Below are 21,268 nucleotides of genomic sequence, written 5' to 3'. Positions count from 1 at the left end.
ACCACTGGGGATGCAGTGCAGTGAGTCCAGAGAGTGCACTGGCACCACTGGGGATGCAGTGCAGTGAGTCCAGAGAGTGCACTGGCACCACCTGTGATGCAGTGCAGTGAGTCCAGAGCGTGCACTGGCACCACTGGGGCTGCAGTGCAGTGAGTCCAGAGAGTGCACTGGCACCACTGGGGATGCACTGCAGTGAGTCCAGAGAGTGCACGGGCTCCAATGGGGATGCAGTGCAGTGAGTCCAGAGAGTGCACTGGCACCACTTGTGATGCAGTGCAGTGAGTCCAGAGAGTGCACTGGCACCACTGGGGATGCAGTGCAGTGAGTCCAGAGAGTGCACTGGCACCACTGGGGATGCAGTGAAGTGAGTGCAGAGAGTGCACTGGCACCACTGGGGATGCAGTGCAGTGAGTCCAGAGAGTGCACTGGCACCAGTGGGGATGCAGTGCAGTGAGTCCAGAGAGTGCACTGGCACCACTGGGGATGCAGTGCAGTGAGTCCAGAGAGTGCACTGGCACCACTGGGGATGCAGTGCAGTGAGTCCAGTGAGTGTACTGGAACCACTGGGGATGCACTGCAGTGAGCCCAGAGAGTGCACTGGCACCACTTGGGATGCAGTGCAGTGAGTCCAGAGAGTGCACTGGCACCACTGGGTATGCAGTGCAGTGAGTCCAGAGAGTGCACTAGCACCACTGGGGATGCAGTGCAGTGAATCCTGTTAGTACACTGGCACCACTGGGGATGCAGTGCAGTGAGTCCAGAGAGCTCACTGGCACCACTGGGGATGCACTGCAGTGAGTCCAGAGAGTGCACTGGAACCACCGGGGATGCAGTACAGTGAGTCCAGTGAATGCACTGGAACCACTGGGGATGCAGTGCAGTGAGTCCAGAGAGTGCACTGGCACCACTGGGGATGCAGTACTGTGAGTCCAGTGAGTGCACTGGCACCACTGGGGATGTAGTGCAGTGACTCGAGAGAGTGCACTGGCACCACTGGGGATGCACTGCAGTGAGTCCAGAGAGTACACTGGCACCACTGGTGATGCAGTGCAGTGAGTCCAGAGAGTGCACTGGCACCACTGGGGATGCGGTGCAGTAAGTCCAGAGAGTGCACTGGCACCACTGGGGATGTAGTGCAGTGACTCGAGAGAGTGCACTGGCACCACTGGGGATGCACTGCAGTGAGTCCAGAGAGTACACTGGCACCACTGGTGATGCAGTGCAGTGAGTCCAGAGAGTGCACTGGCACCACTGGGGATGCAGTGCAGTCAGTCCAGAGAGTGCACTGGCAGCACCGGGGATGCAGTGCAGTGAGTCCAGAGAGTGCTCTGGCACCACTGGGGATGCACTGCAGTGAGTCCAGAGAGTGCACTGGAACCACTGGGGATGCAGTGCAGTGAGTCCAGAGAATGCACTGGCACCACTGGGGATGCAGTGCAGTGAGTCCAGAGAGTTCACTGGCACCACTGGGGATGCAGTGCAGTGAGTCCAGAGAGTGCACTGGCACCACTGGGGCTTCAGTGCAGTGAGTCCAGAGAGTGCACTGGCACCACTGGGGATGCACTGCAGTGAGTCCACAGAGTGCACTGGCACCACTGGGGATGTAGTACAGTGAGTCCAGAGAGTGCACTGGCACCACTGGGGATGCAGTGCAGTGAGTCCAGAGAGTGCAATGGCACCACTGGGGATGCAGTGCAGTGAGTCCAGAGAGTGCACTAGCACCACTGGGGATGCACTGCAGTGAGTCCAGAGAGTGCACTGGCACCACTGGGGATGCACTACAGTGAGATCAGAGATTGCACTGGCACCACAGGGGATACAGTGCAGTGAGTCCAGAGGGTGCACTGGCACCACTGGGGATGCAGTGCAGTGAGTCCAGAGAGTGCACTGGCACCAGTGGGGATGCAGTGCAGTGAGTCCAGAGAGTGCTCTGGCACCACTGGGGATGCAGTGCAGTGAGTCCAGAGAGTGCACTGGCACCACTGGGGATGCAGTGCAGTGAGTCCAGAGAGTGCACTAGCACCACTGGGGATGCAGTGCATTGAGTCCAGAGAGTGCACTGGCACCACTGGTGATGCAGTCCAGTGAGTCCAGTGAATGCACTGGCACCACTGGGGATGCTGTGCAGTGAGTGGAGAGAGTGCACTGGCACCACCTCTGATGCAGTACAGTGTGTCCAGTGAGTGCACTGGCACCACTGGGGATGCAGTGCTGTGACTCCGGAGAGCGCACTGGCACCACTGGGGATGCAGTTCAGTCAGTCCAGTGAGTACACTGGCACCACTGGGGATGCAGTGCAGTGAGTCCAGAGAGTGCACTGGCACCACTGGGGATGCAGTGCAGTGAGTCCAGAGAGTGCACTGGCACCACTGGGGATGTGTCCAGTGAGTCCAGTGAGTGCTCTGGCACCACTGGGGATGCAGTGCAGTCAGTGCAATGAGTGCATTGGCACCACTGTGGGTGCAGTACAGTGAGTCCAGAGAGTACACTGGCACCACTGGGGATGCACTGCAGTGAGTCCAGAGAGTGCTTTGGCACCACTGGGGATGCAGTGCAGTGAGTCCAGAGAGTGCACTGGCACCACTGGGGATGCAGTGCAGTGAGTCCAGAGAGTGCACTGGCACCACTGAGGATGCATTGCAGAGAGTCCAGAGAGTGCACTGTCACCAATAGGGACGCAGTACAGTGAGTCCACAGAGTGCACTGGCACCACTGGGGATGCAGTGCAGTGAGTCCAGAGAGTGCACTGGCACCACTGGGGATGTAGTGCAGTGTGTCCAGAGAGTGCACTGGCACCACTGGGGATGCAGTCCTGTGTGTCCAGTGAATGCACTGGCAGCACTGGGGATGCAGTGCAGTGAGTCCAGAGAGTGCACTGGCAGCACTGGTGATGCAGTATAGTGAGTCCAGAGAGTGCACTGGCACCACTGGGGATGCAGTGCAGTGAGTCCAGAGAGTGCACTGGCACCACTGGGGATGCACTGCAGTGAGACCAGAGAGTGCACTGGCACCACTCAGGGTGCAGTGCAGTGAGTCCAGTGAGTGCACTGGCACCACTGGGGATGTAGTGCAGTGACTCGAGATAGTGCACTTGCACCACTGGGGATGCAGTGCAGTGAGTCCAGAGAGTGCACTGGCACCACTGGGGATGCAGTGCAGTGAGTCCAGAGAGTTCTTTGGCACCACTGGGGATGCACTGCAGTGAGTCCAGAGAGTGCACTGGCACCACTGGGGATGCAGTACAGTGAGTGCACACAGTGCACTAGCACCACTGGGGATGCAGTGCAATGAGACCAGAGAGTGCACTGGCACCACTGGGGATGCACTGCAGTGAGTCCAGAGAGAGCACTGGCACCACTTGGGATGCGGTGCAGTGAGTCCAGAGAGTGCACTGGCACCACTGGGGATGCAGTGCAGTGAGTCCAGAGAGTGCACTGGCACCAGTGGGGATGCACTGCAGTGAGTCCAGTGAGTGCACTGGCTCCACTGGGAATGCAGTGCAGTGAGTCCAGAGAGTGCACTGGCACCACTGGGGATGCAGTTCAGTGAGTCCAGAGAGTGCACTGGCACCACTGGGGATGCACTGCAGTGAGTCCAGAGAGTGCACTGGCACCACTGGGGATGCACTGCAGTGAGCCCAGAGAGTGCACTGGCACCACTGGAGATGCAGTACAGTGAGTCCAGTGAATGCACTGGCAGCACTGGGGTTGCAGTGCAGTGAGTCCAGAGAGTGCACTGGCACCACTGGGGATGCAGTGCAGTGAGTCCACTGAGTGTACTGGCACCACTGGGGATGCACTGCAGTGAGTCCAGAGAGTGTACTGGCACCACTGAGAATGCACTTCAGTGAGTCCAGAGATTGCACTGGCATCACTGGGGATGCAGTGCAGTGAGTCCAGAGAGTGCAGTGGCACCACTTGGGATGCGGTGCAGTGAGTCCAGAGAGTGCACTGGCACCACTGGGGATGCAGTGCAGTGAGTCCAGAGAGTGCACTGGCACCACTGGGGATGCAGTGCAGTGAGTCCAGAGAGTGCACTGGCACCACTGGGGATGCAGTGCAGTGAGTCCAGAGAGTGCACTGGCACCACTGGGGATGCACTGCAGTGAGTCCAGAGAGTGCTTTGGCACCACTGGGGATGCAGTGCAGTGAGTCCAGAGAGTGCACTGGCACCACTGGGGATGCAGTGCAGTGAGTCCAGAGTGCACTGGCACCACTGGTGATGCAGTTTAGTGAGTCCAGAGAGTGCGCTGGCACCACTGGGGATGCAGTGCAGTGAGTCCAGTGAGTGTACTGGCACCACTGGGGATGCACTGCAGTGAGTCCAGAGAGTGCACTGGCACCACTGGGGATGCACTGCAGTGAGTCCAGAGAGTGCACTGGCACCACTGGGGATGCAGTGCAGTGAGTCCAGAGAGTGCACTGTCACCAATGGGGACGCAGTACAGTGAGTCCACATAGTGCACTGGCACCACTGGGGATGCAGTGCAGTGAGTCCAGAGAGTGCACTGGCACCAATGGGGATGCAGTGCAGTGAGTCCAGAGAGTGCACTGGCACCACTGGTGATGGAGTGCAGTGTGTCCAGAGAGTGCACTGGCACCACTGGGGATGCACTTCAGTGAGCCCAGAGAGTGCACTGGCACCACTGGAGATGCAGTCCTGTGTGTCCAGTGAATGCACTGGCAGCACTGGGGATGCGGTGCAGTGAGTCCAGAGAGTGCACTGGCACCACTGGTGATGCAGTATAGTGAGTCCAGAGAGTGCACTGGCACCACTGGGGATGCAGTGCAGTGAGTCCAGAGAGTGCACTGGCACCACTGGGGATGCACTGCAGTGAGTCCAGAGAGTGCACTGGCACCACTGGGGATGCAGTACAGTGAGTCCAGTGAGTGCACTGGCACCACTGGGGATGTAGTGCAGTGACTCGAGATAGTGCACTTGCACCACTGGGGATGCAGTGCAGTGAGTCCAGAGAGTGCACTGGCACCACTGGGGATGCAGTGCAGTGAGTCCAGAGAGTGCACTGGCACCACTGGGGATGCACTGCAGTGAGTCCAGAGAGTGCACAGGCGCCACTGGGGATGCAGTGCAGTGTGTCCAGAGAGTGCACTGGCACCACTGAGAATGCAGTGCAGTGAGTCCAGAGAGTGCACTGGCACCACTGGGGATGCACTTCAGTGAGTCCAGAGAGTGCACTGGCACCACTGGGGATGCACTGCAGTGAGTCCAGAGAGTGCACTGGCACCACTGGGGATGCAGTACAGTGAGTCCAGAGACTGCACTGGCACCACTGGGGATGCAGTACAGTGAGTCCAGAGAGTGCACTGGCACCACTGGGGATGCAGTGCAGTGAGTCCAGAGACTTCACTGGCACCACTGGTAATGCAGAGAAGTGAGTCCAGAGAGTGCAATGGCACCACTGGGGATGCAGTGCAGTGAGTCCAGAGAGTGCACTGGCACCACTGGGGATGCAGTGCAGTGAGTCCAGAGAGTGCACTGGCACCACCTGTGATGCAGTGCAGTGAGTCCAGAGAGTGCACTGGCACCACTGGGGATGCACTGCAGTGAATCCAGAGAGTGCACTGGCACCACTGGTGATGCAGTACAGTGAGTCCAGAGAGTGCACTGGCACCACTGGGGATGCAGTGCAGTGAGTCCAGAGAGTGCACTGGCACCACTGGGGATGCAGTGCAGTGAGTCCAGAGAGTGCATGGGCTCCACTGGGGATGCACTGCAGTGAGTCCAGAGAGGGCACTGGCACCACTTCTGATGCAGTGCAGTGAGTCCAGTGAGTGCACTGGCACCAGTGGGGATGCAGTACAGTGAGTCCAGAGAGTGCACTGGCACCACTGGGGATGCAGTGCAGTGAGTCCAGAGAGTGCACTGACACCACTGGGGATGCAGTGCAGTGAGTCCAAAGACTTCACTGGCACCACTGGGGATGCAGTGCAGTGAGTCCAGAGAGTGCACTGGCACCACTGGGGATGCAGTTAAGTGAGTGCAGAGAGTGCACTGGCACCACTGGGGATGCACTACAGTGAGTCCAGAGAGTGCACTGGCACCACTGGGGATGCAGTGCAGTGAGTCCAGAGAGTGCACTGGCACCACTGGGGATGCACTGCAGTGAGCCCAGAGAGTGCACTGGCACCACTGAGAATGCACTTCAGTGAGTCCAGAGAGTGCACTGGCACCACTGGAGATGCAGTACAGTGAGTCCAGTGAATGCACTGGAACCACTGGGGATGCAGTGCAGTGAGTCCAGAGAGTGCACTGGCAGCACTGGTGATGCAGTACAGTGAGTCCAGTGAATGCACTGGAACCACTCGGGATGCAGTGCAGTGAGTCCAGAGAGTGCACTAGCACCACGGGGGATGCAGTGCAGTGAGTCCAGTGAATGCACTGCAACCACTGGAGATGCAGTGCAGTGAGTCCAGAGAGTGCACTGGCACCACTGGAGTTGCAGTGCAGTGAATCCTCTTAGTACACTGGCACCACTGGGGATGCAGTGCAGTGAGTCCAGAGAGCTCCCTGGCACCACTGGGGATGCACTGCAGTGAGTCCAGAGAGTGCACTGGCACCACTGAGAATGCACTTCAGTGAGTCCAGAGAGTGCACTGGCACCACTGGAGATGCAGTACAGTGAGTCCAGTGAATGCACTGAAACCACTGGGGATGCAGTGCAGTGAGTCCAGAGAGTGCACTGGCAGCACTGGTGATGCAGTACAGTGAGTCCAGTGAATGCACTGGAACCACTGGGGATGCAGTGCAGTGAGTCCAGAGAGTGCACTGGCACCACTGGAGATGCAGTACAGTGAGTCCAGTGAATGCACTGGAACCACTGGGGATGCAGTGCAGTGAGTCCAGAGAGTGCACTAGCACCACTGGGGATGCAGTGCAGTGAATCCTGTTAGTACACTGGCACCACTGGGGATGCAGTGCAGTGAGTCCAGAGAGCTCCCTGGCACCACTGGTGATGCACTGCAGGGAGTCCAGAGAGTGCACTGGCACCACTGGAGGTGCAGTACAGTGAGTCCAGTGAATGCACTGGAACCACTGGGGATGGAGTGCAGTGAGTCCAGAGAGTGCACTGGCAGCACTGGTGATGCAGTACTGTGAGTCCAGTGAGTGCACAGCTCCACTGGGCCTGCAGTTCACTGAGTCCAGAGAGTGCACTGGCACCACTGGGGATGCAGTGCAGTGAGTCCAGAGAGTGCACTGGCACCACTGGGGATGTGGTGCAGTGACTCGAGAGAGTGCACTGGCACCACTGGGGATGCAGTGCAGTGAGTCCAGAGAGTGCACTGGCACCACTGGGGATGAAGTGCAGTGAATCCAGAGAGTGCACTGGCACCACGGGGGATGCAGTGCAGTGAGTCCAGAGAGTGCACTGGCACCACTGGGGATGCAGTGCAGTGAGTCCAGTGAGTGCACTGGCACCACTGGGGATACAGTGCAGTGAGTCCAGAGAGTGCACTGGCAACACTGGGGATGCAGTGCAGTGAGTCCAGAGAGTTCACTGGCACCACTGGGGATGCACTTCAGTGACTACAGAGAGTGCACTGGCACCACTGGGGATACAGTGCAGTGAGTCCTGAGAGTGCTCTGGCACCACTGGGGCTGCAGTGCAGTGAGTCCAGAGAGTGCTCTGGCACCACTGGGGATGCAGTGCAGTGAGTCCAGTGAGTGCACTGGCACCACTGGGGATGTAGTGTAGTGACTCGAGATAGTGCACTTGCACCACTGGGGATGCAGTGCAGTGAGTCCAGAGAGTGCACTGGCACCACTGGGGATGCAGTGCAGTGAGTCCAGAGAGTGCACTGGCACCACTGGGGATGCACTGCAGTGAGTCCAGAGAGTGCACAGGCGCCACTGGGGATGCAGTGCAGTGTGTCCAGAGAGTGCACTGGCACCACTGAGAATGCAGTGCAGTGAGTCCAGAGAGTGCACTGGCACCACTGGGGATGCACTGCAGTGAGTCCAGAGAGTGCACTGGCACCACTGGGGATGCACTGCAGTGAGTCCAGAGAGTGCACTGGCACCACTGGGGATGCAGTACAGTGAGTCCAGAGAGTGCACTGGCACCACTGGGGATGCAGTACAGTGAGTCCAGAGAGTGCACTGGCACCACTGGGGATGCAGTGCAGTGAGTCCAGAGACTTCACTGGCACCACTGGTAATGCAGAGAAGTGAGTCCAGAGAGTGCAATGGCACCACTGGGGATGCAGTGCAGTGAGTCCAGAGAGTGCACTGGCACCACTGGGGATGCAGTGCAGTGAGTCCAGAGAGTGCACTGGCACCACCTGTGATGCAGTGCAGTGAGTCCAGAGAGTGCACTGGCACCACTGGGGATGCACTGCAGTGAATCCAGAGAGTGCACTGGCACCACTGGTGATGCAGTACAGTGAGTCCAGAGAGTGCACTGGCACCACTGGGGATGCAGTGCAGTGAGTCCAGAGAGTGCACTGGCACCACTGGGGATGCAGTGCAGTGAGTCCAGAGAGTGCATGGGCTCCACTGGGGATGCACTGCAGTGAGTCCAGAGAGGGCACTGGCACCACTTCTGATGCAGTGCAGTGAGTCCAGTGAGTGCACTGGCACCAGTGGGGATGCAGTACAGTGAGTCCAGAGAGTGCACTGGCACCACTGGGGATGCAGTGCAGTGAGTCCAGAGAGTGCACTGACACCACTGGGGATGCAGTGCAGTGAGTCCAGAGAGTGCACTGGCACCACTGGGGATGCAGTGCAGTGAGTCCAGAGAGTGCACTGGCACCACTGGGGATGCAGTTAAGTGAGTGCAGAGAGTGCACTGGCACCACTGGGGATGCACTACAGTGAGTCCAGAGAGTGCACTGGCACCACTGGGGATGCAGTGCAGTGAGTCCAGAGAGTGCACTGGCACCACTGGGGATGCACTGCAGTGAGCCCAGAGAGTGCACTGGCACCACTGAGAATGCACTTCAGTGAGTCCAGAGAGTGCACTGGCACCACTGGAGATGCAGTACAGTGAGTCCAGTGAATGCACTGGAACCACTGGGGATGCAGTGCAGTGAGTCCAGAGAGTGCACTGGCAGCACTGGTGATGCAGTACAGTGAGTCCAGTGAATGCACTGGAACCACTCGGGATGCAGTGCAGTGAGTCCAGAGAGTGCACTAGCACCACGGGGGATGCAGTGCAGTGAGTCCAGTGAATGCACTGCAACCACTGGGGATGCAGTGCAGTGAGTCCAGAGAGTGCACTGGCACCACTGGGGATGCAGTGCAGTGAATCCTCTTAGTACACTGGCACCACTGGGGATGCAGTGCAGTGAGTCCAGAGAGCTCCCTGGCACCACTGGGGATGCACTGCAGTGAGTCCAGAGAGTGCACTGGCACCACTGAGAATGCACTTCAGTGAGTCCAGAGAGTGCACTGGCACCACTGGAGATGCAGTACAGTGAGTCCAGTGAATGCACTGAAACCACTGGGGATGCAGTGCAGTGAGTCCAGAGAGTGCACTGGCAGCACTGGTGATGCAGTACAGTGAGTCCAGTGAATGCACTGGAACCACTGGGGATGCAGTGCAGTGAGTCCAGAGAGTGCACTGGCACCACTGGAGATGCAGTACAGTGAGTCCAGTGAATGCACTGGAACCACTGGGGATGCAGTGCAGTGAGTCCAGAGAGTGCACTAGCACCACTGGGGATGCAGTGCAGTGAATCCTGTTAGTACACTGGCACCACTGGGGATGCAGTGCAGTGAGTCCAGAGAGCTCCCTGGCACCACTGGTGATGCACTGCAGGGAGTCCAGAGAGTGCACTGGCACCACTGGAGGTGCAGTACAGTGAGTCCAGTGAATGCACTGGAACCACTGGGGATGGAGTGCAGTGAGTCCAGTGAGTGCACTGGCAGCACTGGTGATGCAGTACTGTGAGTCCAGTGAGTGCACAGGCTCCACTGGGCCTGCAGTTCACTGAGTCCAGAGAGTGCACTGGCACCACTGGGGATGCAGTGCAGTGAGTCCAGAGAGTGCACTGGCACCACTGGGGATGTGGTGCAGTGACTCGAGAGAGTGCACTCGCACCACTGGGGATGCAGTGCAGTGAGTCCAGAGAGTGCACTGGCACCACTGGGGATGAAGTGCAGTGAATCCAGAGAGTGCACTGGCACCACCGGGGATGCAGTGCAGTGAGTCCAGAGAGTGCACTGGCACCACTGGGGATGCAGTGCAGTGAGTCCAGTGAGTGCACTGGCACCACTGGGGATACAGTGCAGTGAGTCCAGAGAGTGCACTGGCAACACTGGGGATGCAGTGCAGTGAGTCCAGAGAGTTCACTGGCACCACTGGGGATGCACTTCAGTGACTACAGAGAGTGCACTGGCACCACTGGGGATACAGTGCAGTGAGTCCTGAGAGTGCTCTGGCACCACTGGGGTTGCAGTGCAGTGAGTCCAGAGAGTGCTCTGGCACCACTGGGGATGCAGTGCAGTGAGTCCAGAGAATGCACTGGCACCACTGGGGATGCAGTGCAGTGAGTCCAGAGAGTGCACTGGCACCACTGGGGATGCACTTCAGTGACTACAGAGAGTGCACTGGCACCACTAGGGATGCAGTGCAGTGAGTCCAGAGAGTGCTCTGGCACCACTGGGGATGCAGTGCAGTGAGTCCAGAGAGTGCACTGGCACCACTGGGGATGCAGTGCAGTGAGTCCAGAGAGTGCACTGGCACCACTGGGGATGCAGTGCAGTGAGTCCAGAGAGTTCACTGGCACCACTGGGGATGCAGTGCAGTGAGTCCAGTGAGTGTACTGGAACCACTGGGGATGCACTGCAGTGAGCCCAGAGAGTGCACTGGCACCACTTGGGATGCGGTGCAGTGAGTCCAGAGAGTGCACTGGCACCACTGGGGATGCAGTGCAGTGAGTCCAGAGAGTGCACTAGCACCACTGGGGATGCAGTGCAGTGAATCCTGTTAGTACACTGGCACCACCGGGGATGCAATGCATTGAGTCCAGAGAACTCACTGGCACCACTGGGGATGCACTGCAGTGAGTCCAGAGAGTGCACTGGCACCACCGGGGATGCAGTACAGTGAGTCCAGTGAATGCACTGGAACCACTGGGGATGCAGTGCAGTGACTCGAGAGAGTGCACTGGCACCACTGGGGATGCAGTGCAGTGAGTCCAGAGAGTACACTGGCACAACTGGGGATGCACTGCAATGAGTCCAGAGAGTGCACTGGCACCACTGGGGATGCAGTGCAGTGAGTCCAGAGAGTGCACTGGCAGCACTGGTGATGCAGTACTGTGAGTCCAGTGAGTGCACTGGCTCCACTGGGCCTGCAGTGCAGTGAGTCCAGAGAGTGCACTGGCACCACTGGGGATGCGGTGCAGTAAGTCCAGAGAGTGCACTGGCACCACTGGGGATGCAGTGCAGTGACTCGAGAGAGTGCACTGGCACCACTGGGGATGCAGTGCAGTGAGTCCAGAGAGTACACTGGCACAACTGGGGATGCACTGCAGTGAGTCCAGAGAGTGCACTGGCACCACTGGGGATGCAGTGCAGTGAGTCCAGAGAGTGCACTGGCACCACCGGGGATGCAGTGCAGTGAGTCCAGAGAGTGCTCTGGCACCACTGGGGATGCACTGCAGTGAGTCCAGAGAGTGCACTGGCACTACTGGGGATGCAGTGCAGTGAGTCCAGAGAATGCACTGGCACCACTGGGGATGCAGTGCAGTGAGTCCAGAGAGTTCACCGGCACCACTGGGGATGCAGTGCAGTGAGTCCAGAGAGTGCACTGGCACCACTGGGGCTTCAGTGCAGTGAGTCCAGAGAGTGCACTGGCACCACTGGGGATGCAGTGCAGTGAGTCCAGAGAGTGCACTGGCACCACTGGGGATGTAGTGCAGTGAGTCCAGAGAGTGCACTGGCACCACTGGGGATGCAGTGCAGTGAGTCCAGAGAGTGCACTGGCACCACTGGGGATGCAGTGCAGTGAGTCCAGAGAGTGCACTAGCACCACTGGGGATACACTGCAGTGAGTCCAGAGAGTGCACTGGCACCACTGGGGATGCACTACAGTGAGATCAGAGATTGCACTGGCACCACAGGGGATACAGTGCAGTGAGTCCAGAGAGTGCACTGGCACCACTGGGGATGCACTGCAGTGAGTCCAGAGAGTGCACTGGCACCACTGGGGATGCACTGCAGTGAGTCCAGAGAGTGCTCTGGCACCACTGGGGATGCAGTGCAGTGAGTCCAGAGAGTGCACTGGCACCACTGGGGATGCAGTGCAGTGAGTCCAGAGAGTGCACTAGCACCACTGGGGATGCAGTGCATTGAGTCCAGAGAGTGCACTGGCACCACTGGTGATGCAGTCCAGTGAGTCCAGTGAATGCACTGGCACCACTGGGGATGCTGTGCAGTGAGTGCAGAGAGTGCACTGGCACCACCTGTGATGCAGTACAGTGTGTCCAGTGAGTGCACTGGCACCACTGGGGATGCAGTGCTGTGACTCCGGAGAGCGCACTGGCACCACTGGGGATGCAGTGCAGTCAGTCCAGTGAGTACACTGGCACCACTGGGGATGCAGTGCAGTGAGTCCAGAGAGTGCACTGGCACCACTGGGGATGCAGTGCAGTGAGTCCAGAGAGTGCACTGGCACCACTGGGGATGTGTCCAGAGAGTCCAGTGAGTGCACTGGCACCACTGGGGATGCAGTGCAGTCAGTGCAGTGAGTGCATTGGCACCACTGTGGGTGCAGTACAGTGAGTCCAGAGAGTACACTGGCACCACTGGGGATGCACTGCCGTGAGTCCAGAGAGTGCTTTGGCACCACTGGGGATGCAGTGCAGTGAGTCCAGAGAGTGCACTGGCACCACTGGGGATGCACTGCAGTGACTCCAGAGAGTGCACTGGCACCACTGGGGATGCATTGCAGAGAGTCCAGAGAGTGCACTGTCACCAATGGGGACGCAGTACAGTGAGTCCAGAGAGTGCACTGGCACCACTGGGGATGCAGTGCAGTGAGTCCAGAGAGTGCACTGGCACCACTGGGGATGCAGTGCAGTGAGTCCAGAGAGTGCACTGGCACCACTGGTGATGTAGTGCAGTGTGTCCAGAGAGTGCACTGGCACCACTGGGGATGCACTGCAGTGAGCCCAGAGAGTGCACTGGCACCACTGGAGATGCAGTCCTGTGTGTCCAGTGAATGCACTGGCAGCACTGGGGATGCAGTGCAGTGAGTCCAGAGAGTGCACTGGCAGCACTGGTGATGCAGTATAGTGAGTCCAGAGAGTGCACTGGCACCACTGGGGATGCAGTGCAGTGAGTCCAGAGAGTGCTTTGCCACCACTGGGGATGCACTGCAGTGAGTCCAGAGAGTGCACTGGCACCACTGGGGATGCGGTGCCGGGAGTCCAGAGAGTGCTTTACCACCACTGGGGATGCACTGCAGTGAGTCCAGAGAGTGCACTGGCACCACTGAGAATGCACTTCAGTGAGTCCAGAGAGTGCACTGGCACCACTGGGGATGCAGTTCAGTGAGTCCAGAGAGTGCACTGGCACCACTGGGGATGCACTGCATTGAGTCCAGAGAGTGCACTGGCACCACTGGGGATGCGGTGCAGTAAGTCCAGAGAGTGCACTGGCACCACTGGGGATGTAGTACAGTGACTCGAGAGAGTGCACTGGCACCACTGGGGATGCACTGCAGTGAGCCCAGAGAGTACACTGGCACCACTGGTGATGCAGTGCAGTGAGTCCAGAGAGTGCACTGGCACCACTGGGGATGCAGTGCAGTGAGTCCAGAGAGTGCACTGGCACCACTGGGGATGCAGTGCAGTGAGTCCAGAGAGTGCACTGGCACCACTGGGGATGTAGTGCAGTGAGTCCAGAGAGTGCACTGGCACCACTGGGGATGCAGTGCAGTGAGTCCAGAGAGTGCACTGGCACCACTGGGGATGCACTGCAGTGAGTCCAGAGAGTGCACTGGCACCACTGGGGATACACTGCAGTGAGTCCAGAGAGTGCACTGGCACCACTGGGGATGCACTACAGTGAGATCAGAGATTGCACTGGCACCACAGGGGATACAGTGCAGTGAGTCCAGAGAGTGCACTGGCACCACTGGGGATGCACTGCAGTGAGTCCAGAGAGTGCACTGGCACCACTGGGGATGCACTGCAGTGAGTCCAGAGAGTGCTCTGGCACCACTGGGGATGCAGTGCAGTGAGTCCAGAGAGTGCACTGGCACCACTGGGGATGCAGTGCAGTGAGTCCAGAGAGTGCACTAGCACCACTGGGGATGCAGTGCATTGAGTCCAGAGAGTGCACTGGCACCACTGGTGATGCAGTCCAGTGAGTCCAGTGAATGCACTGGCACCACTGGGGATGCTGTGCAGTGAGTGCAGAGAGTGCACTGGCACCACCTGTGATGCAGTACAGTGTGTCCAGTGAGTGCACTGGCACCACTGGGGATGCAGTGCTGTGACTCCGGAGAGCGCACTGGCACCACTGGGGATGCAGTGCAGTCAGTCCAGTGAGTACACTGGCACCACTGGGGATGCAGTGCAGTGAGTCCAGAGAGTGCACTGGCACCACTGGGGGTGCAGTGCAGTGAGTCCAGAGAGTGCACTGGCACCACTGGGGATGTGTCCAGAGAGTCCAGTGAGTGCACTGGCACCACTGGGGATGCAGTGCAGTCAGTGCAGTGAGTGCATTGGCACCACTGTGGGTGCAGTACAGTGAGTCCAGAGAGTACACTGGCACCACTGGGGATGCACTGCCGTGAGTCCAGAGAGTGCTTTGGCACCACTGGGGATGCAGTGCAGTGAGTCCAGAGAGTGCACTGGCACCACTGGGGATGCACTGCAGTGACTCCAGAGAGTGCACTGGCACCACTGGGGATGCATTGCAGAGAGTCCAGAGAGTGCACTGTCACCAATGGGGACGCAGTACAGTGAGTCCAGAGAGTGCACTGGCACCACTGGGGATGCAGTGCAGTGAGTCCAGAGAGTGCACTGGCACCACTGGGGATGCAGTGCAGTGAGTCCAGAGAGTGCACTGGCACCACTGGTGATGTAGTGCAGTGTGTCCAGAGAGTGCACTGGCACCACTGGGGATGCACTGCAGTGAGCCCAGAGAGTGCACTGGCACCACTGGAGATGCAGTCCTGTGTGTCCAGTGAATGCACTGGCAGCACTGGGGATGCAGTGCAGTGAGTCCAGAGAGTGCACTGGCAGCACTGGTGATGCAGTATAGTGAGTCCAGAGAGTGCACTGGCACCACTGGGGATGCAGTGCAGTGAGTCCAGAGAGTGCTTTGCCACCACTGGGGATGCACTGCAGTGAGTCCAGAGAGTGCACTGGCACCACTGGGGATGCGGTGCCGGGAGTCCAGAGAGTGCTTTACCACCACTGGGGATGCACTGCAGTGAGTCCAGAGAGTGCACTGGCACCACTGAGAATGCACTTCAGTGAGTCCAGAGAGTGCACTGGCACCACTGGGGATGCAGTGCAGTGAGTCCAGAGAGTGCACTAGCACCACTGGGGAATGCAGTGCAGTGAGTCCAGAGAGTGCACTGGCACCACTGGGGATGCACTGCAGTGAGTCCAGAGAGTGCACTGGCACCACTGGGGATGCAGTGCAGTGAGTCCAGAGAGTGCACTGGCACCAATGGGGATGCAGTGCAGTGAGTCCAGAGAGTGCACTGGCACTACTGGGGATGCACTGCAGTGAGTCCAGAGAGTGCACTGGCAACACTGGGGATGCAGTACAGTGAGTGCACACAGTGCACTAGCACCACTGGGGATGCAGTGCAGTGAGACCAGAGAGTGCACTGGCACCACTGGGGATGCACTGCAGTGAGTCCAGAGAGAGCACTGGCACCACTTGGGATGCGGTGCAGTGAGTCCAGAGAGTGCACTGGCACCACTGGGGATGCAGTGCAGTGAGTCCAGAGAGTGCACTGGCACCAGTGGGGATGCACTGCAGTGAGTCCAGTGAGTGCACTGGCTCCACTGGGAATGCAGTGCAGTGAGTCCAGAGAGTGCACTGGCACCACTGGGGATGCAGTTCAGTGAGTCCAGAGAGTGCACTGGCACCACTGGGGATGCACTGCATTGAGTCCAGAGAGTGCACTGGCACCACTGGGGATGCGGTGCAGTAAGTCCAGAGAGTGCACTGGCACCACTGGGGATGTAGTGCAGTGACTCGAGAGAGTGCACTGGCACCACTGGGGATGCACTGCAGTGAGCCCAGAGAGTACACTGGCACCACTGGTGATGCAGTGCAGTGAGTCCAGAGAGTGCACTGGCACCACTGGGGATGCAGTGCAGTGAGTCCAGAGAGTGCACTGGCAGCACCGGGGATGCAGTGCAGTGAGTCCAGAGAGTGCTCTGGCACCACTGGGGATGCACTGCAGTGAGTCCAGAGAGTGCACTGGAACCACTGGGGATGCAGTGCAGTGAGTCCAGAGAATGCACTGGCACCACTGGGGATGCAGTGCAGTGAGTCCAGAGAGTTCACTGGCACCACTGGGGATGCAGTGCAGTGAGTCCAGAGAGTGCACTGGCACCACTGGGGATGCACTGCAGTGAGTCCAGAGAGTGCACTGGCACCACTGGTGATGCAGTTTAGTGAGTCCAGAGAGTGCGCTGGCACCACTGGGGATGCAGTGCAGTGAGTCCAGTGAGTGTACTGGCACCACTGGGGATGCAGTGCAGTGAGTCGAGAGAGTGCAGTGGCACCACTGGGGATGCACTGCAGTGAGTCCAGAGAGTGCACTGGCACCACTGGGGATGCAGTGCAGTGAGTCCAGAGAGTGCACTGGCACCACTGGGGATGCAGTGCGGTGAGTCCAGAGAGTGCACTGGCACCACTGGGGATGCAGTGCAGTGAGTCCAGAGAGTGCACTGGCACCACTGGGGATGCAGTGCAGTGAGTCCAGAGAGTGCACTGGCACCACTGGGGATGCAGTGCAGTGAGTCCAGAGAGTGCACTGGCACCACTGGGGATGCAGTGCAGTGAGTCCTGAGAGTGCACTGGCACCACTGGTGATGTAGTGCAGTGTGTCCAGAGAGTGCACTGGCACCACTGGGGATGCAGTGCAGTGAGTCCAGAGAGTGCACTGGCACCACTGGGGATGCAGTGCAGTGAGTCCAGAGAGTGCACTGGCACCACTGGGGATGTAGTACAGTGAGTCCAGAGAGTGCACTGGCACCACTGGGGATGCAGTGCAGTGAGTCCAGAGAGTGCACTGGCACCACTGGGGATGCAGTGCAGTGAGTCCAGAGAGTGCACTAGCACCACTGGGGATACACTGCAGTGAGTCCAGAGAGTGCACTGGCACCACTGGGGATGCACTACAGTGAGATCAGAGATTGCACTGGCACCACAGGGAATACAGTGCAGTGAGTCTAGAGAGTGCACTGGCACCACTGGGGATGCACTGCAGTGAGTCCAGAGAGTGCACTGGCACCACTGGGGATGCACTGCAGTGAGTCCAGAGAGTGCTCTGGCACCACTGGGGATGCAGTGCAGTGAGTCCAGAGAGTGCACTGGCACCACTGGGGATGCAGTGCAGTGAGTCCAGAGAGTACTAGCACCACTGTGGATGCAGTGCATTGAGTCCAGAGAGTGCACTGGCACCACTGGTGATGCAGTCCAGTGAGTCCAGTGAATGCACTGGCACCACTGGGGATGCTGTGCAGTGAGTGCAGAGAGTGCACTGGCACCACCTGTGATGCAGTACAGTGTGTCCAGTGAGTGCACTGGCACCACTGGGGATGCAGTGCTGTGACTCCGGAGAGCGCACTGGCACCACTGGGGATGCAGTGCAGTCAGTCCAGTGAGTACACTGGCACCACTGGGGATGCAGTGCAGTGAGTCCAGAGAGTGCACTGGCACCACTGGGGATGCAGTGCAGTGAGTCCAGAGAGTGCACTGGCACCACTGGGGATGTGTCCAGTGAGTCCAGTGAGTGCACTGGCACCACTGGGGATGCAGTGCAGTCAGTGCAGTGAGTGCATTGGCACCACTGTGGGTGCAGTACAGTGAGTCCAGAGAGTACACTGGCACCACTGGGGATGCACTGCAGTGAGTCCAGAGAGTGCTTTGGCACCACTGGGGATGCACTGCAGTGACTCCAGAGAGTGCACTGGCACCACTGGGGATGCATTGCAGAGAGTCCAGAGAGTGCACTGTCACCAATGGGGACGCAGTACAGTGAGTCCAGAGAGTGCACTGGCACCACTGGGGATGCAGTGCAGTGAGTCCAGAGAGTGCACTGGCACCACTGGGGATGCAGTGCAGTGAGTCCAGAGAGTGCACTGGCACCACTGGTGATGTAGTGCAGTGTGTCCAGAGAGTGCACTGGCACCACTGGGGATGCACTGCAGTGAGCCCAGAGAGTGCACTAGCACCACTGGAGATGCAGTCCTGTGTGTCCAGTGAATGCACTGGCAGCACTGGGGATGCAGTGCAGTGAGTCCAGAGAGTGCACTAGCAGCACTGGTGATGCAGTATAGTGAGTCCAGAGAGTGCACTGGCACCACTGGGGATGCAGTGCAGTGAGTCCAGAGAGTGCTTTGCCACCACTGGGGATGCACTGCAGTGAGTCCAGAGAGTGCACTGGCACCACTGGGGATGCGGTGCCGGGAGTCCAGAGAGTGCTTTGCCACCACTGGGGATGCACTGCAGTGAGTCCAGAGAGTGCACTGGCACCACTGAGAATGCACTTCAGTGAGTCCAGAGAGTGCACTGGCACCACTGGGGATGCAGTGCAGTGAGTCCAGAGAGTGCACTAGCACCACTGGGGAATGCAGTGCAGTGAGTCCAGAGAGTGCACTGGCACCACTGGGGATGCACTGCAGTGAGTCCAGAGAGTGCACTGGCACCACTGGGGATGCAGTGCAGTGAGTCCAGAGAGTGCACTGGCACCACTGGGGATGCAGTGCAGTGAGTCCAGAGAGTGCACTGGCACCACTGGGGATGCAGTGCAGTGAGTCCAGAGAGTGCACTGGCACCACTGGGGATGCAGTACAGTGAGTGCACACAGTGCACTAGCACCACTGGGGATGCAGTGCAGTGAGACCAGAGAGTGCACTGGCACCACTGGGGATGCACTGCAGTGAGTCCAGAGAGAGCACTGGCACCACTTGGGATGCGGTGCAGTGAGTCCAGAGAGTGCACTGGCACCACTGGGGATGCAGTGCAGTGAGTCCAGAGAGTGCACTGGCACCAGTGGGGATGCACTGCAGTGAGTCCAGTGAGTGCACTGGCTCCACTGGGAATGCAGTGCAGTGAGTCCAGAGAGTGCACTGGCACCACTGGGGATGCAGTTCAGTGAGTCCAGAGAGTGCACTGGCACCACTGGGGATGCACTGCATTGAGTCCAGAGAGTGCACTGGCACCACTGAGAATGCACTTAAGTGAGTCCAGAGAGTGCACTGGCACCACTGGGTATGCACTGCAGTGAGTCCAGAGAGTGCACTGGCACCACTGGGGATGCACTGCAGTGAGTCCAGAGAGTGCACTGGCACCACTGGAGATGCAGTACAGTGAGTCCAGTGAATGCACTGGCAGCACTGGGGTTGCAGTGCAGTGAGTCCAGAGAGTGCACTGGCACCACTGGTGATGCAGTTTAGTGAGTCCAGAGAGTGAACTGGCACCACTGGGGATGCAGTGCAGTGAGTCCACTGAGTGTACTGGCACCACTGGGGATGCAGTGCAGTGAGTCCAGAGAGTGTACTGGCACCACTGAGAATGCACTTCAGTGAGTCCAGAGATTGCACTGGCACCACTGGGGATGCAGTGCAGTGAGTCCAGAGAGTGCAGTGGCACCACTGGGGATGCACTGCAGTGAGTCCAGAGAGTGCACTGGCACCACTGGTGATGCAGTTTAGTGAGTCCAGAGAGTGCGCTGGCACCACTGGGGATGCAGTGCAGTGAGTCCAGTGAGTGTACTGGCACCACTGGGGATGCAGTGCAGTGAGTCGAGAGAGTGCAGTGGCACCACTGGGGATGCACTGCAGTGAGTCCAGAGAGTGCACTGGCACCACTGGGGATGCAGTGCAGTGAGTCCAGAGAGTGCACTGGCACCACTGGGGATGCAGTGCGGTGAGTCCAGAGAGTGCACTGGCACCACTGGGGATGCAGTGCAGTGAGTCCAGAGAGTGCACTGGCACCACTGGGGATGCACTGCAGTGAGTCCAGAGAGTGCTTTGGCACCACTGGGGATGCAGTGCAGTGAGTCCAGAGAGTGCACTGGCACCACTGGGGAAGCAGTGCAGTGAGTCCAGAGAGTGCACTGGCACCACTGGGGATGCAGTGCAGTGAGTCCAGAGAGTGCACTGGCACCACTGGCGATGTAGTGCAGTGTGTCCAGAGAGTGCACTGGCACCACTGGGGATGCAGTGCAGTGAGTCCAGAGAGTGCACTGGCACCACTGGGGATGCAGTGCAGTGAGTCCAGAGAGTGCACTGACACCACTGGGGATGCAGTGCAGTGAGTCCAAAGACTTCACTGGCACCACTGGGGATGCAGTGCAGTGAGTCCAGAGAGTGCACTGGCACCACAGGGGATGCAGTGAAGTGAGTGCAGAGAGTGCACTGGCACCACTGGGGATGCACTACAGTGAGTCCAGTGAATGCACTGGAACCACTGGGGATGCAGTGCAGTGAGTCCAGAGAGTGCACTAGCACCACTGGGGATGCAGTGCAGTGAGTCCAGTGAATGCACTTGAACCACTGGGGATGCAGTGCAGTGAGTCCAGAGAGTGCACTGGCACCACTGGGGATGCAGTGCAGTGAATCCTGTTAGTACACTGGCACCACTGGGGATGCAGTGCAGTGAGTCCAGAGAGCTCCCTGGCACCACTGGGGATGCACTGCAGTGAGTCCAGAGAGTGCACAGGCACCACTGAGGATGCACTTCAGTGAGTCCAGAGAGTGCACTGGCACCACTGGAGATGCAGTACAGTGAGTCCAGTGAATGCACTGAAACCACTGGGGATGCAGTGCAGTGAGTCCAGAGAGTGCACTGGCAGCACTGGTGATGCAGTACAGTGAGTCCAGTGAATGCACTGGAACCACTGGGGATGCAGTGCAGTGAGTCCAGAGAGTGCACTGGCACCACTGGAGATGCAGTACAGTGAGTCCAGTGAATGCACTGGAACCACTGGGGATGCAGTGCAGTGAGTCCAGAGAGTGCACTGGCACCACTGGGGATGCAGTGCTGTGACTCCGGAGAGCGCACTGGCACCACTGGGGATGCAGTGCAGTCAGTCCAGTGA

This window comes from Anser brachyrhynchus (genome assembly GCF_964034855.1).
Source record: "Anser brachyrhynchus genome assembly, chromosome: Z".
Lineage (NCBI taxonomy): Eukaryota > Metazoa > Chordata > Aves > Anseriformes > Anatidae > Anser > Anser brachyrhynchus.
This window is presented reverse-complemented; position numbering follows the sequence as displayed.